The following is a 27,518-nucleotide window of genomic DNA, read 5'->3' as shown; positions in this document are numbered from 1 at the left end:
CTTCCTCCTCTCCATCAATTCTGAGCTCAGGAGGCACCTGCTCTGTGGGTCTTTTCCAGACCTTCCCAGGACACTAAAACACTGCCCTGCAGTTGTCTCTACTACTTTCTGGCACTACAAGCCCCAGGTGAATTCAAGTTCCTCCTACAATCCTTAGTTTACTCCTGGCTTAATCTTGTCCCCTTCTGATTCCATCCCCAACTAGCCCAGGCTCTCACTCACCAACCTGAATCACAGTGACCTATCACACTTGTATACCCTGAACCATTCAAGCAGAAATTTCCATTCTGGGTCTAGTAAGCTTTGTCTGGGGTCTTATTTTCTGTGTTAAAGTTATTTTATTAGTATGGTTGACATCTGTAGAGTAGTTAAGCGTTCAGTATGGCAACATGGCAGTGTTTGGTAATCGGATGGATATAAGCTTTTTTTTTTGTTTTGTTTTTGTATAGTGAATCATTTATTGGTAAGTACATAAGTACATGGTTTCAGTGGCAACAATAAAATCACATGAAGGGGAGACAGTATCAGATCAGACAAATAGATGCTTTTTTTAATCATCACAAAATCTGTGGCCATTAGGGCCATCACTTGGAAATCCAAAGTTGCTCAGAAGCCAAATCTTAAGAAGACAGATCCTCCTAGTAATCCATATGGAGTAGTTCCATAATTCCTGGAATCTGTAGAACCTTGTAGATCGTTACCTTCTAACCAAACATGACTTGTTGGCCTGTCATCATGGCTTTTAAATAAATCTGATGGACTGTTGGTGAGGATTTTGTTTCCTTCCAAACCAAATAGTCTTACAAATAACACTAGAGCTTTTTGCAATCACAGTGTCACCTCTTTGGACACCAGGAAAATGTTGATTAAGATTTTCTGCAAAGACAGTATCTTAATTTTGTATGGAAGGCTCCATTGATGGTCCAGTACATAACGGTACCACCAGTGTATTCGGAGGCATAATGATCTGTACAGCCATATCAAATAGTATGGCCACGTTGGCAGAGTTTCTTCCCCCCCAGTACACCATGAAGCAAAGTTCTGTCTAGATACTTTCATCATTGACCATAGATCTGTTCTAACAATACTTTCAAATTTGAGGATAGTTGTGAGACTTCCAGAAAACAAACAAAACAAAAATGTCTAAAGCATGTATCAAAGCCTGTGTGGGTGCTCTACAATTTCAAGATTCTTCTGGCCCCAAAGAACCCAGAAGACCCTAAGTACATAAGCTTTTTTTAAATTTTTTTTTAATCTTTTATTTGAGAGAGAGAGAGAGAGAGAGAGAGACCAGGGGAGGGGCACAGAGAGAGGGAAACACAGAATCCAAAGCAGGCTCCAGGCTCTGAGCTGTCAGCACAGAGCCCGATGTGGGGCTCAAACTCAGGAACAGTGAGGTTATGACCTGAGTTGAAGTCGGATGCCCAACCGACTGAGCCACCCAGGCACCCCAGTACATAAGCTTTTTAACTTAATGAATATTTCCTATATTTGTCTCTGCAGTGATCTGTATGTATTTTGCCTCTGTCCACTGGAGAGCTGCTATATTATACTCTCATTTCATTGGATTCTGGAGAGTCTGTCATTGAGAAAACCCCATCTCACCCCTGTTCATTGACCCAGGATAGGCAGAGGAAGACAGGAGGAGGTGGAAGAGGAGGAAGATTAGAAAATGCCCTTCAGTTCTGGAACCAGGAGACACATTATTACTCTGCCCCTGTCTATCCAAAGTATGGAGTCTTGAGGCCAATGAATTGCTCTCTTTTCTTTCATGAGATGTAGTTGGCATTATGTCACTTGTTACTAAATAGTACTGAATGATGCAGTAACGTGAGATTATTTTTCCTCACAGTTTAGGATAATAACAATACCTACGTCAAGGACTATTGTTAGGCTGAAAATTTAAAACAATCTCATGAAAATGTTGGTGAAATATAAAATCCTAGATATCTGTTACATGGAATTGTCATTTTTGTTAATTAGGGCTTGGGGCAGACTGACTTATTAGATGTGTAGATTCCATGTTGATTTAAAAAAAATAAGGCATCTGGTTAAACTTTTCCTGTATTATTTACCAAATAAAAGGGCTGTGGAAAGGGAGGAAGGCTGACCAGTCATCTTCTTTGTCCTTTCCCCTAGAATCCTGATGCTCATGAACCAAATTGTATGCCATCTGGTTTCTGAAATAAGGAAAATAAGTTGGTCGTTCAAGATGGCATATCCCTAAAATTGTGGCTCTTAGCTCTGAGATCCTTGAGTGTCATGTTATCTATGGAACTAATTAAAATAAATACATTCCTAATGATATTCTCTTTGAGTTGGTCTTGGGTGAGTGGCCCACATCTGTATTTTTACTCTCTGTAGAAGCTTCTGGTTTATTTAGCAAGTATTTATGAGTATTTTACTACATGTCTGATGCTATAATGATGAGTAAGGCAAAGTTCTGCCCCTACGGAGCACAGGACACCCTGGGTGTCTGGGTAGAGCAGAGAACTATTCTAAACATTTCCATTGGCAAATTCTTCTCCATGATTCACTGCTTAATTGGAACTGTGTCACTTTAAATCCAATCCATGGCTCAGACCCCTGGGTTATATTCAGCTTAGCTAGCTGAATTTCTTAGCTAGATGTCTTTATTTAGTCCTATTATATTTGTTATGCATGAGATCTTTTAGGAAACTGAAAATTCTGTCATTAAGAATTTGAGATAATAGACATTTTAGATTATTGTACTAATGGTCAGCAAAATATACCCCCAAGTTACACAAAAGGCTTTAGCCCTCTTGTGGGCATTATTTACAGTAAGACTGGAAGCTTGGGTGTTTTAATAGTTTATACTTTCCAACAAAGAGACTCTGTCTGCATGCTACAACATGAGAGACCAGCAAATCAATATCTGTGATGAAAGAGCAGATATCTTTTCTCTGACAGGCCATGTTGGGTTGGCATTTCACCTTTGAGGGTGACTCACTAAAAGCAGTGAATTGGGAGGGGACACACAACAGGTCAACCAGATGAGACAAATCAACCCTAGAACCCACAAAGTGGAAGCTACAAAGGCCATAATCTTCCTATAGAAAAAAAAATAATACCATTCTCATTTATTTTTGCAAAGAAGTTAAAGCCCTTGGCTTAGCCACTCGTTTTGTTTTATCGACCTCCCATTGAACGCTCACCTTTGTGCCCATGAGAGGTGGTGGGATGATGGGGGCTGATCTGAGGAGTCAAGACATCCAAGTGTTAGTCCTGACTCACAACTTACTCACCGTGTCCCTGAAATATTCATGTTTCCAGTTTTCTCTCTGTAGAGAAAGAGGGTTTATGAGACACTCTCCAGTTCTAACGTGATTCCATCTGCTTTGTTTGTGAACTCATCATTGTCTTATCCATCAATTATTAATACAAAATATTTTGAATCAATACTACTATAAATAAAAATCTTTCAATTCTCTTCTCTACGCCACAGGTGAAATTGAGTGATATTTCTAACCACCCCCTCAGGAAAGTTTCCTATTTAGTTGTTTCTGGCAAGGCATGAATTATTAATATCCCAGCGATGTTTACATTTAAGAGTTCAGATTCCACCTTTTGTTAGCTATATAACTGAGGCCTGGAGTTCTGGTTTCAAGGATTTTCAGTGAGGGTGTTGCATTTTATCTGTTGTGGGTTTAATGAGTGTTAAATAGTGAATATATGCAAAACCAATCATCTCTAGTAACTTTTTTTTAAAGATTTTTAATGTTTATTTATTTTTGAGAGACAGAGATGTGGCATGAGTAGGGGAGGGGCAGAGAGAGAGGGAGACACAGAATCCGAAGCAGGCTCCAGGCTCTGAGCCATCAGCACAGAGCCCGATGCGGGGCTCAAACTCACAGACCACGAGATCATGACCTGAGCCAAAGTCAGATGCTCAGCTGACTGAGCCACCCAGGCACCCCATCTAGTAACTTTTATCTTTCCCATTTTCCCTCTTCAAATTCCACAAAAGAGTCTTTTAAAAATTTTTTTTTCAACGTTTATTTTTGGGACAGAGAGAGACAGAGCATGAACGGGGGAAGGGCAGAGAGAGAGGGAGACACAGAATCGGAAACAGGCTCCAGGCTCTGAGCCATCAGCCCAGAGCCTGACGCGGGGCTCGAACTCACGGACCGCGAGATCGCGACCTGGCTGAAGTCGGACGCTTAACCGACTGCGCCACCCAGGTGCCCCCAAAAGAGTCTTTTAGATGTCAGAAATGATATCACACTGGAAGAATGGTTTGGGGACTTAACCGGTATTGTTTGTATCAATTATTTCATGTCAGTTGCCTGAATATGCCTTGTGTTTTTGGGATCCTGGTTGTTTCTTATACCATGCTGGGTGACTTCAGAATAAAATATTCTCTAAATGTAAAGGATTTTACTGCTTTTAACATGATTTAGGCTTCTCCCTCCTCTTTAAAATGTGGCTTCTTTTAACCGCCGTCAGCAGAGAAGCAATAAACAGATCATTAGCACTGATGATGTCATAATGGATAATGGAAAAGCATTAATTTTCATAATATCATCATTAATTATAGCTAACATTGAAATGCAGCAGGGCTGACTTTGTCTTATTAAATGAAGCAAAGGCTTTGAAATATTAATTAGTAAAATCAATCTCAATAAAATAGGTGATAGCAAAATTTATTGTTTAAAAACGTTTAAGCATACAAAGTAAAGAAAGTTTTGTAGTTTAAGAAGACACCATTAATATAATTTAGTGCTTCTATTTTACATCACATTATGCCGTGGAAAATCACTAGAGAATTCCAGGAATGTCTTTTAATTTTCCTCAATCTCAGTTTCCATCATCAAACCGAGAATGATATGGCCTACCTCCTATGTTAGTGTCTGGATTGCATGAGATCATTAATGGGAAAACATTTATAAATAAATACCTTACACCTGTGAAGCATCACTTACTAGTCCTATAGGCAAGATGGGCTTGGCTCGAAGGGGGTACACCCCTCACTTTGCATTTCCAAAACAGTAATCATAGTTACAGCAAAGATCACAAATAGTCATGGAGCCCCTGGGTGGCTCAGTGGGTTAAGTGCTGACTTTGGCTCAGGTCGTGAACTCATGGTTTGTGAACTTGAACCCCGCATGGGGCTCTGCACTGACAGCTCAGAGCCTGGCGCCTGCTTCCGATTCTGTGTCTCCCTCTCTCTCTGCTCACCTCTGTCTCTCTTGCTCTCTCAAAAAAATAAAATAAATTACAAATCACAAATAGTCAACTCTTATTAAATAATCCTGTGTTCTGGGCACTTGGTTAAACACTTTAGATAGATTATTTTATGTAATCCTTATAATACATATTTTTGAGGAAGCTATCTTAATGCTCACTTCACCAAAGAGAATATGAAGATCGAGGAGGCTAAGTTCCTTGCTCAAGGTCATAAAGGTCATGAGTGATGACACCAGATCTTGTTCACTGCAGAGGCCACCTCCTTAAACACAGGCTGTTCTGTCTCAGAGACTATCTAGGCAACTTCCCTTGATCAGTGTGCATCGCCATGCCTCTGGTTGACCAGTTGGCCTTCTGTAATTATTTTATTTAGGTCAGCATGTGAGAGAGGAATCATTGAAGAAACTGCGATCAGAGAAAGAATCCTAAGGGGAGGTACTTGAGCTGACCTGACACCGTGTAACAAGGAATTGGTGAAAAGATTACATTCGTATGGTCTCCAACTGAGTGAATGTCCATTTGGCTATCATCGCTATGCTCACCCGAAAATCCAAAGTTCAGGGAGATGTAGGTTTGTTTTCAAGCAATTTATGGCATTTTATCTGGTCCTAAGTAATAAATTTGATCCTTATTTTTTTTAAGAAACTGAGTTTGAAAAACAAACATAAAGATAGCGTGTGCTCCTGTGCTCCCGTAATACTGTGTCCATACACCGTTTATGACCATTCCTAATTTACATGTCAATTCATTTGTTTTTATGTTCTACTCTTGACTCTACAGTTCTCAGGAACTGTGAGCACCACTCATTTTAGGGGTTAGCATACCATGGGGATTAAGACTCTGTCCCCACCCTCAAAAAAGGTAGTGGTGTGGCTAGAGGTAAATTACTTTACCTTTTAAAACATCGCTTTTATCACATTAAGATGGGGCTAATAATAAAGTAAAATTATAGGTTTCTTGGGATGGTTAAATGAGATGGCATATGGTACATGGCTTACAGAAGGAACCCAAAATATGGAGACTATTACTGTCTGTATATCTGTAGAACACCAACCAACAACTAGCCTGAAACACAAAACTATTAATTTTAAATTAATTGATCAATTGATACTAGGTTGATGAGTCCAGAGTTGTCCATAAATAAAACCACTTCCCATGAAATAGTAGACTTCTTTTCATTCATGAGGAACACGTTAGAAGCACACAGGACAGGTGTGTTATAAGATAACAGCCTGTGAAAATACTGATGCAATCCTGCCCAGACCTTCATGTCTGGGAGTCTATGAGCTGCAAATTAAATTCAGTATCATCTAAGATTCTTTCAAAGATGTGATTCTATATGTCTATGAATTAATAAAACAGTATAATACTGATATAATTTACACTTGGAGATCAAATTAGCAAGAAGTTTATTTATACACTATGGTATATACATGCAGAAATTTATGTGTTCATGTCCACTGCTTAAAGAATTGGGTAGGAGCTATTTCTCAATCTCTCACTTTGCCAAGAAGATGGTTGCAGAATGAATATTGTCTGGTTAATTATTGATGCTGTGTTGATTTGTTTTCTCATAGCCCAAGCAACAACAACAACAAAATCCATCCAGAAATATAAGCAATAAAGTCACAGATAAAATTTATGGTTTAATTCGAGACAAAAAACATATTTAGCTAGATCTGGCTAATCTCTCAAATTTAATCTCCAAATTCCTTTCAAATGGCAGTTATAAAGAATGGAGTGCCATTTTAGCAAAACAGTAGAAATATTGATGGTATTAAGGCATGTTTTATTTAGGACTGACTATGTGTTAAGTGTAGACCAGACATTTTTAGACATCCTATCACAATCCATCCAATGTATTCCTCCAGGCTGGCTGGATTATGCCTACTTTACAGGTGGAAAATGACAGAGAATGGAGCTCTTTAAATTTTCTATCTTTTTTTTGAAAAAGTGACAAAGTGGAGGTTGGTCAGACCCCAGTGCATTTTCTCTTTCCATTGTTACTTGTGGTTTATGTCATGATCCTTTCCATATATTATTCTGTGTTCCCCTTACTCTCTCCTGCAAGTGTCTGTTGTGACAAGATTGGTGTGTGTGCCAAGGTGTGACCCCATGCGATGTCAACGGGCTTTATACAAGTAAAAATAGAAATAACAAACTTTTGTTATGCTGTTCACATAATAACACATAAGTAATAGGGGAAATCAGCTCAGAAGTCAGAAAGAGGGTCAGAATGCTAACGAAATGGAACCATAGGGTTCGAGTTCTCTAATCTGTGGTGGAGACTGTGAGCCCTCTACTAAAATCCATCCTGTCTTTCTTCATCATATAACACCATGGCAAGTCCTGGCGAACTTTGTTCCATATCCTTCCTCTCAGTTTTGTGTAGCTATAGGTTCCTAATATCTATTCAGCAGAATATGAGCAGAGATTATATGTGCTGGTTTGGGACTAAGGCTTTTAACGTGAGGGTGCATCCTCCAAAGTCTCTTTCCACCCTCCACTGGCTGGACACAGTGAGCAAGGTTGGAGGGGAGGTTATTAGCAATACACAATGGAAACAAATGAAATTCCTGAAGGGCTCTTGCTAATGTGAGTACCAGGTCTAGGCCAAATGACAGAGGGAAAAGTTAATCGGTGTGTCTTTTCTTCTTTTTTCATCTTCTGTGCTCTGATCCTTTTGTGATCATGGTGACCCTTCTTATTCCTTTTTGGGTTGTGCTTTGTCCATGATTTTCCATTGATGTAAATGGTATGAATCACATAATATTGAATAGCATTCTATAATTTCAAGTGATATACACTAGCTCTATAATTTAAGTGATATCACTGTTGGCAAAATGCTCGGCCCCAAACATATCCACATCTGAATCTCAGTGTTTTATGAATATGTCATTACATGAGAAGGGGAAATTACAGTCAGATGCAGTTAATTGCTCATCAGCTGATCTTGGGATGGGGGGATTATCCTGGGTTACTGTGTGGACCCAATGTAACCCCAAGGGTCCTTATGAAGGGTCCTAAGGAGAGAAGGCAGGAAAGCCAGAGTCAGGGTCACAGAGATTCTTGAAGTAGCTACACTTCCTGCTTTGAAGATGGAGAGAGGGGCCACATGCCAGGGAATACAGGAAGCTTCCAGAAATGGAAAAAGATATAGAGAAAATATTCTTTCCTACGGGCTGCAGAAGGAACATAACCCTGGGGACATCTTGAGGTTAGCCCAGGGACACCTCTTTCAGGTTCTGCTCACCAGAAGTGGAAGATAAGTTTGTGTTGTTTAAAGCCCTCATTTTGTAGGAATTTGTTACAACAATAAGGGACCATACACTCACTCAGCTAAAGTAGAAGTTATCTGGTCAATATCCAAGATATTTATCCCTATCTTTCATGGCACCTAGAATATTACATGGCCCGAACTTGACCCTCATTCCAAAGGCAACCAAAAGGTATAATGCGCAGCCTGGTCCTCAGAAGTTGTCCTAGGAAACCAAGGCAGATCTGTTTTCTTAGGCAAACGTTAACCAGCTACAAAAGCACAGCTTGTGCCAAATGATGTAGAAAAACTGACTTGTCATAGCTTCTCTGGGTAGCATGCGTGTGCAACCCAAATTAAAGAGAAGCCCCTGAAGTGAACCTTGTCATATGCAATCAACATTTATCCAAGGATTCTGGCCAAAGGTATTGATAAATACCCGTGGACAGGTCTGGGACAATTTAGGAAAGAAGTGTCTATTGAAAAGAGAGGAAATCAGCTATAGGGCTCATCATGGTCATTTTATTAATACATTAGCTGAGGTCACAAATGATGCCAAACAAGAAAGGGATGCAAATATGAATCGGGGTAAATGCAAAATAGAGGGTGTCAGAGTGAGACATAGATTTGTGGAAGCGTCCATTGCTTTTTTACAGATACCATTAAAAGGGACGCATTCCCGCGCACTCCACTTTTTAGCTCTTGTGTTCTTTTCTCCCTGAAAATACTGTAGAAGTGGCTTACATTTTATTATTGTTATTAATATTACATGGAACAGTTATTGCAGTACTAATAAAAAGGAATATTTTGTGCTTATAATCTCTCTTTCTAGGAGAAGAATAAGCCTCTCTTGAAAGTCCAGAGTAAAGCATTTGCATCTTCGTTTTATGAGTATAATTAGCACATTTGTTGGTGCTGTCATCAATGATAATCAACATCATAATAAACCCTTATGTTTATATAGCCATATACAATTTACCAAACATTTCCCCATCCTTTATAATGTTATAGCCACCATCTCTCTGGATTTTGTTAATGGTTCCTAGGGGAAGGCAGGACAGACAGGGATGCCTCCACATTTTTTTTAAGAGAGGGAAACAAAGGTTCAGAGAGGGACCCAGTTGGGTCTTGGGTTAGGTCCCTAGTCTCCTAGTCTCCTAACTTTTGAGTGAGACAAAGCCACGTGAAGGTCATTTCCCTCAAAAACATCTCATTCTCAATGCTGTTCTATGTGTTGTTTAATGCAACTACACATAAAGCAACTTCACTGCTTTCCTTTCCTACTATTTCATGAAGAGATAAGACGATGGTATAACTTGAAAGACAGCCCAACGTCAGCCACGTTACTTAAACCAAAAATGTGTGTAATTCCTTTGTGTGATTCCCTCCTACGAAAACTGTCTGCACACTGACAGAGGCTTTCTAGAGACATAGCTAATGTCTCTAGACATAGCTAGTGTCATTTATTTATGTATTTTTAATTGTCTAAAGTTTATTTATTTTGAGAGAGAGAGAGAAAGACAGAGTGTGAGCAGGGGAGGGGAAGAGAAAGAGGGAGACACAGAATCTGAAGCAGGCTCCAGGCTCTGAGCTGTCAGCACAGAGCCCAATGCGGGACTCGAACTCATGAACCCTGAGCTCATGACCTGAGCTGAAGTTGGACGCTTAACCGACTAAGCCACCCAGGTGTCCCCAGTGTCATTTAAATAACTAGAGATTTGAGATCCCTTCCAGGCTCTAGGAGTCACTAGCTTATATTGTGTAGACTATTTTGTAAGCAGAAATTATTAGGAAGAGCAAGGAATCAGATGGGCATGGTTAGGGACCCTACTTTTGCCTTTACTTGTCAAATTGAATGTATACAATTTCCTTGAACAGACAGTATTGATAAAAAAAAAAAAAGAGTCAAAGAAACCACTTTACTATCTGGTTGTGAAGGGCTACATTCAGTAAGTCAGTTCAGCACAGAGCAAAGTTTAATTAAATATGACTATTATAGGATTATTGTTATTATTTTTTGTCCCTCAAAGAACAATCCAATTATCTCAAATGATACTATGTAGTTAAGTGTGCCGAGACAAATGGCTATCGGTCTCCCCACTATAGCTTTCCTCATCCTCTGACCCTATATCTGTATCGTCTTGGAAATGTTTGGAGCTGCTGTGCCACTTCAGGAGCACCATCACCAAAGTGGGACAGCCAGCACTGACTGAATTTCTCTTAGGTCCGCTTTCACCATGACTTTGTCTCTTTGCTGTGTTTTCACATCTCAGGACAGAATAGAGCAGGTGTCCCACACTAGAGAGGTCACCTCGGGTTAACACATGGACCAGGTAGGGCAGTGTAGTTCTAAGAACAGGCATGATTGATAGTTCAAAAAGAAGAAGGAGACGGAGAAGCTTATACATCTAGTCTGGGCTCACAAACATGAAGCGTGAATTCTCCCAACAAAGAGCAAGGGATGAGCTTGCATTCAAAGAGAAACAGTAAGTAAATTGAGATCTGAAGCACAGGGGTGGAAGTGTCCCTGAAATGTGTGTCTAATTCCATCATGGATCACACTCACTTTCATTCCCACACCTGCCCTTCTCCTCCTCCTGAGTGGGGAGTTGTGATTTTTGTCTTGTTTGTGTTGAATTCTTCTCTACTTCGTGTCTGACACTTTTTAGTTATTCGTTATGTACTTGTACTTGTTGGGTTTGACTAGAACCGAGAACCAGAATGGTAGGGAAAGTGAGAGAAAGAGACGTTAAGAAAAGGAGAGGCTTGGCTGACACCCTGAAGCAGTACCATCACATCATGTGAGTGGTAAATGTCGGCCACGGTTCCATTTGCCTTCCTGTATTTATATATTAGTTGTATGTGTTTTGTTAAGATAGCTGTGATACTGTGTTTTATAAGAAATGTGTATTTGGTCTTTGGCCCGTTTCCTGGAAGGAGGCTCCTAGAACCCTTGGCATTTCCTGTGATGAGAACAGACAGGTGTCTTCTGTCATGTTCATGAGGTGGCTTTTGGAAAGCCCCTAAGGATGGGGGCTGGTGGTCAAGGGAACCAACCATGTCTTTAGAGGGTGGGAACTTTCAGTCTTACCCCTTGATGTCTGGGGAAAGGAGAGGGGCTGGAGGTTGACTCAATCACCAATGGCCAGTCAGTTCATCAATCATGCCTAGGTAATGAAGCCTCCATAAAAACCCACAAGGACAGGATCTGAAAATCTTCCAGGTTGGTGAACCAGAAAGTTTCTCCATGCCACTGTTCTTGGGACCAAAATCCACCAGGCCCTTAACAAAGAGCTTTCATCTTCTACATCTGGCTGTTGATTCTGTCCTGTAACATCCCTTGTGATAAACTGGTATTCTAGTGACTAAATGCGTTCCGGAGTTCTATGAGCCACTGTAGCAAATTAATTAAACATTAGGAGGGGGTTGTAGGAACCTTGAACTTTGAGCCAACTGGTCATAGCAGTTGACAAGCTGGGCTTGTGATTGCCATCTGAAGTGGGGACAGTCTTGAGGGACTGAGCCCTTGACCTGTGAGCCCTTATGCCAACTCTGGGTAGATAGCATCAGGATTGAGTTGAATTGCACAACATCTAGCTGGTTTGGGAGTACTGTTCGGGGTTTGGGGAAAAAATCCCATACATCAGGATTGCTAGTGGAATATTAATAGCTATCATTTATTAAACTCCCATGTCAGATACCTTACCAAAATTATTTCATGTAATGTCTCTTATATCAAGGAAGGTGTGATTATCTCTGTGTTTTCAGGTGAGAAGAGTGAGGGTCACAGTGTGTCAGTAACTGTCCCAAAGTCACACAGCAGGTGCCAGTAGTCTAATTCCATTGCCCCTGCACTTTCCTTAGTAATGTGAGTGGGTTGTAATCCAGATGTAATGGGTTATCTGGTACCTACTTCTGGATCTAGCTTATAGAAAGAAATAGGGACAGTAAGTGCAATCAGATGCTCGGAGGAGACTTCTCAGGGTCCACTTCATTGTCCAGCTCCAGTACCCACTTGATTTTTCTAATAACAATGAAGACTGTGTAAAGAAAAAAAGAAGAAAGAAAGAAAGAAAGAAAGAAAGAAAGAAAGAAAGAAAGAAAGAAAAAAAGAAAGCAAGCAGAATAAGGAGAGGAATCCACAGTGTGAACACAGCCAGGAGTTCACCTCACTACTTATAAACCTTAATTAAACCTAATTTGTAAATCTTAATTGAACCACATGTACAGGCATTAATGAAGCCGTATAATAACACTGCTCTCCCAATAAGACAACACACTAATACTAAATACTTATATTCCTGGAAAATGTACTCACGTGGGCCTCATCAAAGCATAATGGGGAAGTAGATAAACAATTAATCTCATTAATTGCAATCAAAGGACAAAAAGTACGAACCAGTTGCCTAGAGGAATCGACTTTGCCAGATTTCCTCACAAACAGATATGGTGCTAATGAAGTGACAGTGTGAACTGAGTGCACAGCTGAGGAACCGAAAGAAAACAAAACAAAACTCTTGGAATGTCAAGAGAAGGACGTTCAAACTGGGGAAAACCAAGGCCCTCTCGTGCAAAAGTCAACCCTTGCAAGATTCCTCTTGGGTTCACCTGTTCGTTTCTTCAACAGATGTACACTCAACACCCACCCTGGTGGTCCTTTTGTAATACCTGTGTGTACCATATCGTAGTCTGTATACCTTAAACTTACACAGCGTAATATGTCAGTTGTGTCTCAGTGAGACACCTGCCCCCTATGCTGCCCGCGTGTTCTTGAAAGTGAGGACTTAAACATAAAGGAGACATGGTTCTTGATAAGGAGATGTGTAACATGAGAGACTGAGGTACTATTTTGGGTCACACACTTTCACAAGTGTCCCATTCAATGTCTTTAAGAGTCAGGTTTTGCTATATATATATAATATATAATATATATAATGTTATAATTAGTATATATTATATATTACTATATTTTATATAATTAATTATAAATATAAAATATAAATATAATTAATTATTATATATACATATATATTACATGTAAACAGACTTGTATGCAGAGATTGGGCTCTTACTTCTTCTTCTAAGCTTCTGAAGCTGTACTCTAGGAAATCACCACTCAGTCTTGATTCGATTTCCTAACTGTCATGCTGACACCCCCAGATACCTGCTTTTACTCTAGGCACCTCATGGACATTCTTTATCGTCAGTGGCTTCTGTGGCTACCTCCCCGCGCATCCTTCTGGTCTACCCGGTATCTTTATTCCAGCGGTGGTCCCATGATCCTGAAATGGGAGCCTAACTTTCCCCATTCAGGGTCCACGATGATTTGGACCTTTCCTGATCTTCACACTGTTACTCCAGAACAAGTCTACTGGTGCTAGCTTTACAAGTGTGTCCCTGTCCCTGTCTCTGTCATTCTGTCTGGCTTGAATGCCTTTCCGTCATGTTAGGGCAATCTCAACCGATCCCTCAATATTGGGTTAAGGTGTCAGCTCCGTGAATCCTTCCTTTTGTCAGTGAAAAAAGGCAAAATCTCCCAGGTTTGTGTTTGGTCCATTTCTCTACTCATGGAGTACAGCTACTTGTTTACATGCTGTGCTTTTACCAAATGGTAGATTTCTAAACTGGCACCCCCGGCGTAAGGCAAAGGGACATATTTCCATTGAATGTATAAATAAAACTGAAAAGGTCTGACACCAAACTGCATGCAATTGATACTCCCAGTGCCCTCACTCCCCAAATAGGAAACAGGAAGAGGCCAGTTCTTCCTGACTATAAACAGAGAGCACGAGGAAGTTATTACTCAGACCATAAGCCTGTGGTTTGCAACCACCTGTAGCGAATATGGATCTCCTTGTTCCAAAACCAGGGAGGAGCTCTGTTTGCCCACTATGTCTGTGTAGCCTTCAGATGGCAAAGTGCCCACTTCTGCTCTTTATGCTCCAATGCACCCAAGTTCTCAGGGCTTGATATCAATCTTGTTTTTGTCCATCAAAGGGCATCCAAATCCTTTGAAGTGATGTTCCATTATTGAGCCTTGAAGAACTTCAATCTATTCTCCCAAGAGTTCCTTGAAGGATCTCATCACACACACACACACACACACAATGCTATTTGATGGTGTTACTTTGCTGCTGAAATAATTTAGTGTCTCCAGGGTGAAGGCCTAAATCGTCTGATTGTCCTGAAAGTCTTCCATGATCCAGCTCATGCTTATCTCCAAGGCTCCTTTTACTCCAACCTCTCTGTCAACATTACACATTTAAAAAAAAAGCCTTTTTTTTTTTTTAGTATGAAGAGATTTTATTTTTAGAGTTATTTCTTATTACATCTCAACTTTAAGTATATATTTATGAACTTAATTGTCCCAAAGTTTAGTTTGCAATCTTTGAATGTAGAGAAGATATAATATGTTCATCTTGATTTTATTTTTTTTTTATTTTTTTTATATGAAGTTTATTGACAAATTGGTTTCCATACAACACCCAGTGCTCATCCCAAAAGGTGCCCTCCTCAATACCCATCACCCACCCGCCCCTCCCTCCCACCCCCCATCAACCCTCAGTTTGTTCTCAGTTTTTAACAGTCTCTTATGCTTTGGCTCTCTCCCACTCTAACGTCCTTTTTTTTTTTTTTTTTTTCCTTCCCCTCCCCCATGGGTTCCTGTTAAGTTTCTCAGGATCCACATAAGAGTGAAACCATATGGTATCTGTCTTTCTCTGTATGGCTTATTTCACTTAGCATCACATTCTCCAGTTCCATCCACGTTGCTACAAAAGGCCATATTTCATTTTTTCTCATTGCCACGTAGTATTCCATTGTGTATATAAACCACAATTTCTTTATCCATTCATCAGTTGATGGACATTTAGGCTCTTTCCATAATTTGGCTATTGTTGAGAGTGCTGCTATGAACATTGGGGTACAAGTGCCCCTATGCATCAGTACTCCTGTATCCCTTGGGTAGATTCCTAGCAGTGCTATTGCTGGGTCATAGGGTAGGTCTATTTTTAATTTTCTGAGGAACCTCCACACTGCTTTCCAGAGCGGCTGCACCAATTTGCATTCCCACCAACAGTGCAAGAGGGTTCCCGTTTCTCCACATCCTCTCCAGCATCTATAGTCTCCTGATTTGTTCATTTTGGCCACTCTGACTGGCGTGAGGTGATACCTGAGTGTGGTTTTGATTTGTATTTCCCTGATAAGGAGCGACGCTGAACATCTTTTCATGTGCCTGTTGGCCATCTGGATGTCTTCTTTAGAGAAGTGTCTATTCATGTTTTCTGCCCATTTCTTCACTGGGTTATTTGTTTTTCGGGTGTGGAGTTTGGTGAGCTCTTTATAGATTTTAGATACTAGCCCTTTGTCCGATATGTCATTTGCAAATATCTTTTCCCATTCCGTTGGTTGCCTTTTAGTTTTGTTGGTTGTTTCCTTTGCTGTGCAGAAGCTTTTTATCTTCATAAGGTCCCAGTAATTCACTTTTGCTTTTAATTCCCTTGCCTTTGGGGATGTGTCGAGTAAGAGATTGCTACGGCTGAGGTCAGAGAGGTCTTTTCCTGCTTTCTCCTCTAAGGTTCTGATGGTTTCCTGTCTCACATTTAGGTCCTTTATCCATTTTGAGTTTATTTTTGTAAATGGTGTGAGAAAGTGGTCTAGTTTCAACCTTCTGCATGTTGCTGTCCAGTTCTCCCAGCACCATTTGTTAAAGAGGCTGTCTTTTTTCCATTGGATGTTCTTTCCTGCTTTGTCAAAGATGAGTTGGCCATATGTTTGTGGGTCTAGTTCTGGGGTTTCTATTCTATTCCATTGGTCTGTGTGTCTGTTTTTGTGCCAATACCATGCTGTCTTGATGATGACAGCTTTGTAGTAGAGGCTGAAGTCTGGGATTGTGATGCCTCCTGCTTTGGTCTTCTTCTTCAAAATTCCTTTGGCTATTCGGGGCCTTTTGTGGTTCCATATGAATTTTAGGATTGCTTGTTCTAGTTTCGAGAAGAATGCTGGTGCAATTTTGATTGGGATTGCATTGAATGTGTAGATAGCTTTGGGTAGTATTGACATTTTGACAATATTTATTTTTCCAATCCATGAGCAGGGAATGTCTTTCCATTTCTTTAAATCTTCTTCAATTACCTTCATAAGCTTTCTATAGTTTTCAGCATACAGATCCTTTACATCTTTGGTTAGATTTATTCCTAGGTATTTTATGCTTCTTGGTGCAATTGTGAATGGGATCAGTTTCTTTATTTGTCTTTCTGTTGCTTCATTGTTAGTGTATAAGAATGCAACTGATTTCTGTACATTGATTTTGTATCCTGCAACTTTGCTGAATTCATGTATCAGTTCTAGCAGACTTTTGGTGGAGTCTATCGGATTTTCCATGTATAATATCATGTCATCTGCAAAAAGCGAAAGCTTGACTTCATCTTTGCCAATTTTGATGCCTTTGATTTCCTTTTGTTGTCTGATTGCTGATGCTAGAACTTCCAGCACTATGTTAAACAACAACGGTGAGAGTGGGCATCCCTGTCGTGTTCCTGATCTCAGGGAAAAAGCTCTCAGTTTTTCCCCGTTGAGGATGATGTTAGCTGTGGGCTTTTCATAAATGGCTTTTATGATCTTTAAGTATGTTCCTTCTATCCCGACTTTCTCAAGGGTTTTTATTAAGAAAGGGTGCTGGATTTTGTCAAAGGCCTTTTCTGCATCGATTGACAGGATCATATGGTTCTTCTCTTTTTTGTTGTTAATGTGATGTATCACGTTGATTGATTTGCGAATGTTGAACCAGCCCTGCATCCCAGGAATGAATCCCACTTGATCATGGTGAATAATTCTTTTTATATGCTGTTGAATTCGATTTGCTAGTATCTTATTGAGAATTTTGGCATCCATATTCATCAGGGATATTGGCCTGTAGTTCTCTTTTTTTACTGGGTCTCTGTCTGGTTTAGGAATCAAAGTAATACTGGCTTCATAGAATGAGTCTGGAAGTTTTCCTTCCCTTTCTATTTCTTGGAATAGCTTGAGAAGGATAGGTATTATCTCTGCTTTAAACGTCTGGTAGAACTCCCCTGGGAAGCCATCTGGTCCTGGACTCTTATTTGTTGGGAGATTTTTGATAACCGATTCAATTTCTTCGCTGGTTATGGGTCTGTTCAAGCTTTCTATTTCCTCCTGATTGAGTTTTGGAAGAGTGTGGGTGTTCAGGAATTTGTCCATTTCTTCCAGGTTGTCCAATTTGTTGGTATATAATTTTTCATAGTATTCCCTGATAATTGTTTGTATCTCTGAGGGATTGGTTGTAATCATTCCATTTTCATTCATGATTTTATCTATTTGGGTCATCTCCCTTTTCTTTTTGAGAAGCCTGGCTAGAGGTTTGTCAATTTTGTTTATTTTTTCAAAAAACCAACTCTTGGTTTCGTTGATCTGCTCTACAGTTTTTTTAGATTCTATATTGTTTATTTCTGCTCTGATCTTTATTATTTCTCTTCTTCTGCTGGGTTTAGGCTGCCTTTGCTGTTCTGCTTCTATTTCCTTTAGGTGTGCTGTTAGATTTTGTATTTGGGATTTTTCTTGTTTCTTGAGATAGGCCTGGATTGCAATGTATTTTCCTCTCAGGACTGCCTTCGCTGCATCCCAAAGCGTTTGGATTGTTGTATTTTCATTTTCGTTTGTTTCCATATATTTTTTGATTTCTTCTCTAATTGCCTGGTTGACCCACTCATTCGTTAGTAGGGTGTTCTTTAACCTCCACGCTTTTGGAGGTTTTCCAGACTTTTTCCTGTGGTTGATTTCAAGCTTCATAGCATTGTGGTCTGAAAGTATGCATGGTATAATTTCAATTCTTGTAAACTTATGAAGGGCTGTTTTGTGACCCAGTATATGATCTATCTTGGAGAATGTTCCATGTGCACTCGAGAAGAAAGTATATTCTGTTGCTTTGGGATGCAGAGTTCTAAATAGATCTGTCAAGTCCATCTGATCCAGTGTCTCATTCAGGGCCCTTGTTTCTTTATTGACCATGTGTCTAGATGATCTATCCATTTCTGTAAGTGGGGTGTTAAAGTCCCCAGCAATTACCACATTCTTATCAATAAGGTTGCTTCTGTTTATGAGTAATTGTTTTATATATTTGGGGGCTCCGGTATTCGGCGCATAGACATTTATAATTGTTAGCTCTTCCTGATGGATAGACCCTGTAACTATTATATAATGTCCTTCTTCATCTCTTGTTACAGCCTTTAATTTAAAGTCTAGTTTGTCTGATATAAGTATGGCTACTCCAGCTTTCTTCTGGCTTCCAGTAGCATGATAAATAGTTCTCCATCCCCTCACTCTCAATCTAAAGGTGTCCTCAGGTCTAAAATGAGTCTCTTGTAGACAGCAAATAGATGGGTCTTGTTTTTTTATCCATTCTGATACCCTATGTCTTTTGGTTGGCGCATTTAATCCATTTACATTCAGTGTTATTATAGAAAGATACGGGTTTAGAGTCATTGTGATGTCTGTCTGTTTTATGCTTGTAGTGATGTCTCTGGTACTTTGTCTCACAGGGTCCCCCTTAGGATCTCTTGTAGGGCTGGTTTAGTGGTGACAAATTCCTTCAGTTTTTGTTTGTTTGGGAAGACCTTTATCTCTCCTTCTATTCTAAATGACAGACTTGCTGGATAAAGGATTCTCGGCTGCATATTTTTGCTGTCTAGCACCCTGAAAATCTCGTGCCAATTCTTTCTGGCCTGCCAAGTTTCAAAAGAGAGATCAGTCACGAGTCTTATAGGTCTCCCTTTATATGTGAGGGCACGTTTACCCCTTGCTGCTTTCAGAATTTTCTCTTTATCCTTGTATTTTGCCAGTTTCACTATGGTATGTCGTGCAGAAGATCGATTCAAGTTACGTCTGAAGGGAGTTCTCTGTGCCTCTTGGATTTCAATGCCTTTTTCCTTCCCCAGTTCAGGGAAGTTCTCAGCTATTATTTCTTCAAGTACCCCTTCAGCACCTTTCCCTCTCTCTTCCTCCTCTGGGATACCAATTATGCGTATATTATTTCTTTTTAGTGTATCACTTAGTTCTCTAATTTTCCCCTCATACTCCTGGATTTTTTTATCTCTCTTTTTCTCAGCTTCCTCTTTTTCCATAACTTTATCTTCTAGTTCACCTATTCTCTCCTCTGCCTCTTCCATCCGAGCCGTGGTGGTTTGCATTTTGTTTTCCATTTCCTTTAAAGCGTTTTTCAGCTCCTCGTGACTGTTCCTTAGTCCCCTGATGTCTGTAGCAAGAGATTCTCTGCTGTCCTGTATGCTGTTTTCCAGCCCAGCGATTAATTTTATGACTATTATTCTAAATTCACTTTCTGTTATATTATTTAAATCCTTTTTGATCAGCTCATTAGCTGTTGTTATTTCCTGGAGATTCTTCTGAGGGGAATTCTTCCGCTTGGTCATTTTGGATAGTCCCTGGTGTGGTGAGGGCCTGCAGGGCACTTCCCCTGTGCTGTGGTGTATAACTGGAGTTGGTGGGCGGGGCCGCAGTCCGACCTGATGTCTGCCCCCAGCCCACCGCTGGGGCCACAGTCAGACTGGTGTGTGCCTTCTCTTCCCCTCTCCTAGGGGCGGGATTCACTGTGGGGTGGCGTGGCCCGTCTGGGCTACTTGCACACTGCCAGGCTTGTGATGCTGGGGATCTGGCGTATTAGCTGGGGTGGGAAGGCAAGGTGCACGGCGGCAGGGGGGGCAGGCTTAGCTCGCTTCTCCTTAGGTGATCCACTTCAGGAGGGGCCCTGTGGCAGCCGGAGGGAGTCAGATCGCTGCCGGAGGTTTGGCTCCGCAGAAGCACAGAGTTGGGTGTTCGCTCGGAACGAGCAATTTCCCTGGCCGGAGCCGGTTCCCTTTGGGATTTTGGCTGGGGGATGGGCGGGGGAGATGGCGCTGGCTAGCGCCTTTGTTCCCCGCCAAACTGAGCTCTGTCGTCCGGGGGCTCCGCAGCTCACCCTCCCTTTGTCCTCCAGCCTTCCCGCTTTCCGAGCAGAGCTGTTAACTTATGACCTCCCAGACGCTAAGTCACGCTTGCTGTGGGAACACAGTCCGTCAGGCCCCTCCGCTTTTGCAAGCCGGACTCGGGGGCTCTGCTTGGCTGGCGAGCCGCCCCTCCGCCCCGGCTCCCTCCCGCCAGTCCGTGGAGCGCGCACCGCCTCGCCGCCCTTCCTACCCTCTTCCGTGGGCCTCTCGTCTGCACTTGGGTCCGGTGACTCTGTTCTGCTAATCCTCTGGCGGTTTTCTGGGTTATTTAGGCAGGTGTAGGTGGAATCTAAGTGATCAGCAGGACGCGCGGTGAGCCCAGCGTCCTCCTACGCCGCCATCTTCCCAGAATCTCTAAAAAAAGCCTTTTTTAAAGAGAGAGAAAGAGCATATGACTGGGTGGAGGGGTAAAGGGAAGGAGAGAGAGAGAGAGAGAGAGAGAGAGAGAGAGAGAATGAATCTCAAGCAGGCTCTATGCTCAGTGCAGAGCCTGACATAGGGCTTGAGCCCAGGACCCTGGGATCATGACCTGAGCTAAAATCAAGAGTTGAACGCTCAACCGACTGAGCCGTCAGATGCCCCAACATTACACATCTAATCATGCCTTAGTACTCTGTGTTCTCTAACCCATGCTATCTCTAATTTTAGCCTTTGCAAAGAATTAACACTTCTTTTAGAGTGGTTTGAGGTTTGTAGAAAACTTGAGCAGAATACAGAGAGCCCCTTATACTCTTCTTCACATGGCCCCAACCCTCACAGTTCCCCCTATTATTAAGATTTGGCGGTAGAGTGCTATGTTACAACTGATGAACAAGTATTCATACGCCATGAATAACAGACGTCCATAGTTTACATTAAGGTTCGCTCTTTGTGTTTTGCAGCTCTATGACTTTTAGCTTTTTTAAGTGCTGCTCCCTCTGAAGAGAAGGCACTGTCATCTGTTCTTTGGTTCACTCACCTCTCAGGTTTCAACTTATAGGCCACCTTCTCTGGGAAGTCCTCCTTGGCGCTTACGCTGTTGCAGGTCACATTATTGGAGAGTAAATGGATAAGTAAAGGTTTAAGCTTATTTTAATTAATTAGTTAATTAATTTCACATTTATTTATTTTTGAGAGACAGAGAGAGATCATGAGCTGGGGAGGAGCAGACAGAGAGGGAGACACAGAATCCGAGGCAGGCTCCAGGCTCCGAGCTGTCAGCACAGAGCCCCACGTGGGGCTCCAACCCACGAACCGCGAGATCATGACCTGAGCCGAAGTCGGACGCTTTAACCGACTGAGCCACCCAGGCGCCCTTCCCTCAGCTTATTTTAAACAGGCACACATTCTGTGTGCTCCAGACATGCTCTCTGATTACCTTTATTTTGGCATTTATGTCGCTATATTTTAATACTGTGCTTCTTAGCTGTGCTTTTCTTAAATGTGAATGCTATGTCTCACCTATTCTAATAATGTTCATTGCGTGCCAGAGACACTGGCAAACAGTATATAATAAATGTTTTCTTGTTGTTGGTTGATTGGATAAACAAGTCCATCTTCCGTTTTCTCCCAGGACGTGTTTGGACTCCTTAAACAGTGGAATTAATATTTGACTTCTGGGATTCATAGCCATAGTTCCTCAGAAAGAGACAGAGCTGAGATCCCCAGCTAAAATGTCTACAGAATGAGTCATGCCTCATCTATCTACTACCTAGATCCAGGAACACTAATCACTGTATCAAGTAGAGCAACTCACAACAGATTTGGGCTTGGAGGACATCTCCTTTACAAAAAAGAACATTATTTTTGCTTTGCTTTACTGGATTGCTGTGAGATGAATATCAAAAGAATAAGTGTTGGAGGGTAGTTTATACTATAAAATAATCCAACAAATGAAACGTTTGGAAAAGTCTTACGTATTCCCTGCCAACTCTGCCTTAGAAGGGGGTAGGAACCATCTCGCGTGAGGGTTACTCTGTTCTTCCTTCTACGTACCCTTGACCTATGACACATGGTGTGACGGGAAATGATAAGAGATGCCAATCATATCTTTTCTCTAGGACTTTAAAATATACTTTACATCAGATGTAATTTTCAGCGATCTGATAGCATAAAATTAAAGATGACCTTTGATTATTACACTTACTCTTGAGCTGTGAAGCATTCTTATCTCAAAACTGTATAATATTGAAGGCACGTTAGATTTAAAAATACTCATTCATTTTCCAGGAGTGCATTGCCTTTGTGCTGCGTTTGATTAACTACCGTGTCTTAAAAAATAAATACAGATGATTCGAATAAAGAATAGAGGAGGCAAAAGTGAAAATACACCATGGGTTTGAGCTGGCACAGTGACGAGGCAAAGCTGTGCGCACATCTAGCTGAGTCAGGGGACCGGGCACAGAGCGCAGGGTGAAGAAGCCCACAGGCAGTGAGAAAGAGCAAAGCAGTGGGCATCAAGCAAAAGAATTGTGTCTCCAAGATAGCATCCAACATGTAATTATCTTCTATGTGAATGAACCAAAGGAGCTAAGCCCCTTCAATAAGCCACCCTGAGTAATGTTTCCCGTGTATCAACACCTACTTTGGGCCAGTAACTTAAGTCATTACATCCATTATTTCTTTAATTTTATCTCCTCCATTTAGAGAGAAGGAAATGATCACTCAGAAATGCTCATCATCCTTCTGAAGTTATACATTAAGTCAAAGATTCAGAACTGTAGTCACTTAGGTCTGATTCTAGTCTGTGTTCTTACCCATGGGTTTGAGGGCCTCTGATGGTAATATTTTCTACGATAGGTTGCTGGTTCCAAGAATTCATAGGTTTTTCGGGCTGTACAGCCTCTGATTGCAGCTACTCAACTCTCCATGAAAGCTGCCACAGACTCTATGTAAAGTAGTGAGGTGGGCCATGTTCCAATAAAACTTTATTTGCAAGAACAGGCAACAGGCTGGATTTTGCCTATGCAACATAAGGTGGAAATATTTCAAGACAGCGTTTCTCAAACTATTTCTGGCACAGCCCAGAGCTACCATAGAATATTACTTATATGCATCTGTATTATTTATTATTAAGAGAACCAAGGTTCTCAGAAAATACTTCAGTCCTTCTAGACTTTGATGTGCATTGATTTTTTATTTTCTATTTTATTTGATTAAAAGAAAAAAAATGCTCTGGCCCTGAACCATCAAAGTGATGTGTCATGATGCACATTTTGAAAAAAGATGTTATGAAGATTAAAACAAAAACCTGAATCATAGAAGCTTCTTGTAGCAGATTCTGAATTACATGAATGGAAAATAATAAAAGGAGCAGAACCTTGGATCTGGACGTGTCATTGGAATTCCTAAGATAATCGCTTAGTCAATGGACAATAGAACAAGTTCCAAAAGAACACTCATCTCTTTACAAAGCAAAATACCACATCCATCATCCAAAGAAACTTATCTCCTGCAGTGAGATTTTAGACTTCAGTTTTTCCATGCAGGTAGTTCTGAGTAAGGAACCTTCTTAGAATCTGCAACTCTGACTCTTTCATTCAAAATATATTTGGGGAGGACACCTGGGTGCCTCAGTCAGTTGAGCATCCAACTCCTGATTTCGGTTCAGGTCACGTCTCAGGGTTGTGGGATTGAGCCCCGTGCCAAGCATGGAGTCGACCTGAGATTCTTTCTCTCTCTCTCTCTGTCCCTCCCACCCCCCCGCTCTCTCTCTCTCTCTCTCTCTCTAAAACACATACAATTTTTAGAAATGTGTATTTGTGGAGTCTCCTGTATGTTTCAGGAGTATTCTGGAAGGTTAGGTGACAAGAACAGCAAAAGTCACCTTTGTGGGAGAGGTGGAGTAATGGATGTGGGCACCACATTGTGGGATGCAGAGTGCATCATAAAAGCAAAGAGGCATCTAAAAATCAGGATAAATCTCTCTGTATGCAGGAACATGTCTTTTATGAGGCTTTTTCAAAAATTGGAAGGTCAGAAAAACAGATAAAAATATTATTTTTGGCTTCATTTGCAGGAGTCCTCTAAGCACAAAACAACGGACTAAGTGGTTCACCATATCTCTGTCTTTCCCTGAGCCAATGAAAAACCCAGAGTTAAATGTAATACACTCGCTTAGAAATTTAATCATCCCAGGCATCAGGTCCATCTGTCTCTCTCCACCTTAATATTTATTTATGCATCTATTTATTTGATCACATACGTGTAGCTGTTTTTTTTAACTTTTTATTGTAATTAGTATATGTATACAATTATAACACACACATATGTATGTATGTATGTGTAATGCTGGCTTCACAAATTTATTATGTTTCTCCATATTTTTTCTGTGTTCTAAATCTAACTGTATCATGGAACCTGCCCATTACAAACCTATTTTTCTCTGAGAGGGTGTTTGGGGTCTAAGGTCCGATTAGGGCATGGTTGTCAGAGGAAAATTGGCAGTGACCAAGGCTGAAGACTGCAGGCTGGCAGTAGCTGCTCATTAATCTCACTGCACTCAGCTCTGATCTTCAGAACCTTCACGGGAAAGCACTTAATATGCAACCTTCTTACTTCCTTCTCGGTTCATTAATTTGAACCGTAATCTTATCCATTCCAGCGTTGAGTTTTTACCGTGCACGGTCTAGATGAGCTGTTCAGCCAATAAATCCAATACAGACATTTCCCAAAGTGGAGAGATTTCTCCCACGGAACACACAGTCTCGCAGTTAAGATGTGCCTGGTGCTCTCAAAGTCAGGGACTGATAGAAGTGTGGACCTTGTTTCTAGTTTTCCTAAGGAATTTTGAATCAAGTGAAGAAAAGCTGGTTGGGGTTATCTCACTTCTCACAGGAGATCTGGGTTTGGAGGAATCATACTCATCCCTCACCCCACCTTGTTATATTTAAAAACAACGCTATATTGCTCCTGACGAGTGCTTTTCCATGTGGAAGGCAGTCATATGACCATCATCTCATTTGGGCATCAAAATAATACATTGGTCAGACATAGCGGATAAGGGGTTAGTGTCCAAAATCTATAAAAAACTTACCAACTCAACACCCAAAATACAAATAACCCAGTGAAGAAATGGGAAGAAGACATGAATAGACACTTTTCCAAAGAAGACATCCAGATGGTCAACAGACACATGAAAAGATGCTTAACATCACTCGTCATCAGGAAAATACAAATCAAAACCACAGTGAGATACCATTTCAGACCAGTCAGAGTGGCTAAAATTAACAACTCAGGAAACAACAGATGCTTGTGAAGATGTGGAGAAATGGGAACCCTCTTTCATTGTTGGTGGGAATGCAAATTTGTGCAGCCGCTCTGGAAAACAGTGTGGAGGTTCCTCCAAAAATTAAAAATAGAACTACCCTACGACCAAGCAATAGGACTACTAGGGATTTATCCAAAAGATACAGGAGTGGTTATTCATAGGGACACATGGACCCCAATGTTTTTAGCAGTGCTTTCAACAATAGCCAAATTATGGAAAGAGCCCAAATGTCCATCAAGTGATGACTCCATAAAGAAGATGTGGTTTATATATACAATGGAATACTACTTGGCAATGAGAAAGAATGAAATCCTGCCATTTGAAACAACATGGATGGGACTGGAGCGTATTAGGCTAAGTGAAATAAGTCAGTCAGAGAAAAGGCAGATATCATATGTTTTCACTCATAAGTGGAACATGAGAAACTTAACAGAAGACCATAGGGAAGGGAAGGGGAAAAAAATAGTTACAGAGAGGGAGGGAGGCAAACCATAAGAGACTCTTAAATACAGAGAACAAACTGAGGGTTGATGTGGGGATGGGAGAGAAGAGAAAATGGGTGATGGGCATTGAGGAGGGCACTTGTTGGGATGAACATTGGGTGTTGTATGTAAGCAATGAATCATGGGAATCTACCCCCAAAACCAAGAGCACACTGTATACACTGTATGTTAGCCAACTTGACAATAAATTATATTTAAAAAAAATAATACATTGGTCAATATCAGTCTAAATCTCCTTTCATGGGTTGAGATCAGGAGATATTTTATTGGATTTGCCAAAGACCACACCACTCTTCACTATCCGATGTTTCTGTTATTTGTGAAGCCTGACAAAGTAATCACGTTTCAGAGTCTAATTAATTATATTTCAGAATTTTTGCCTAAGTTCACTGTAAAAAGTGAATCAGATTCTAATTAGTTTCATCCTTAAAATAACTGGGGGAAACAATTAATAACAATGATAGCTACCCTTCATTGAGTGTCTACTATAACCCCCAAGCTATAAAGTGTCTCTATTTTACAGATAAGTAAAATGAAGTCACTCATAAAAGAATGAGTATCAGGGGCACCTGGGTGGCTCAGTCAATTAAGCACTGGACTTTGGCTCAGGTCATGATCTTGCCGTTTGTGAGTTTGAGCCCCACTCCACGCTTTGTGCTGACAGCTCAGAGCCTGGAGCCTGCTTCGGATTCTGTGTCTCCCTCTTTCTCTCTGCTCCTCCCCCGCTCACACTCTTTTTTTCTCTCAAAAATAAGTATACATTAAAAATAACTAAGTAATGAGTATCAGAGCCCATTTCTGCTGGCCTCCAAAGCCAATGTCTCCTCCCTGGGGCTTCCTTTTCAGTGTTTCATGTGACAGACATCACCAATACCCTTTCCTGGGACAATGGTGTGTGAGCACAGGCAAGAACTATTGACATGTTTCCTCTTGCAGAGCCTTCCTCTAGTGTGACAAGCAGGAAATTAACAAGAAAAGAAGTCCACACACAACGGTATGAATTGTGATGACTGCTCTCCGGCACATGTAGTGATGCAGAGTAATGTGCACAGAGGAGGGCCTTCCCTGCATGTTGTTGTCAGAGGCCTGTCTGAGGCTGAACTTCGCCTCAAAGATGGGCCAGAGTCTGTCCTGTGGAGAGCATGAAATGAGGATTTCAGGCAGAAATGTGGATGCTTTGAAACAAGCAAGAAAATAGCAGTCTGGAAGGACTGCAAAAGGGGATAGTAACGCTCCAGTGTAGACGAACGTAGCCTGCAGGTCATAGGAATGCCACGAAATGTGTT

The 27,518-nt window shown here is 41.0% G+C and overlaps 1 pseudogene; it reads right to left on the bottom strand.

The window, feature by feature from the left end:
- Positions 1-550: 550 nt before the first annotated feature.
- The window catches only part of LOC124507570 (uncharacterized), a 35,771-nt pseudogene continuing 8,803 nt past the window's right edge, over positions 551-27,518 (bottom strand).

The sequence above is a fragment of the Lynx rufus genome, unplaced genomic scaffold (genome assembly GCF_022079265.1).
Source record: "Lynx rufus isolate CCGP_SWC_20201006 ecotype Redwood Valley unplaced genomic scaffold, mLynRuf1.p SCAF_12, whole genome shotgun sequence".
Taxonomy (NCBI): Eukaryota; Metazoa; Chordata; class Mammalia; order Carnivora; family Felidae; genus Lynx; species Lynx rufus.
This window is presented reverse-complemented; position numbering and strand designations above follow the sequence as displayed.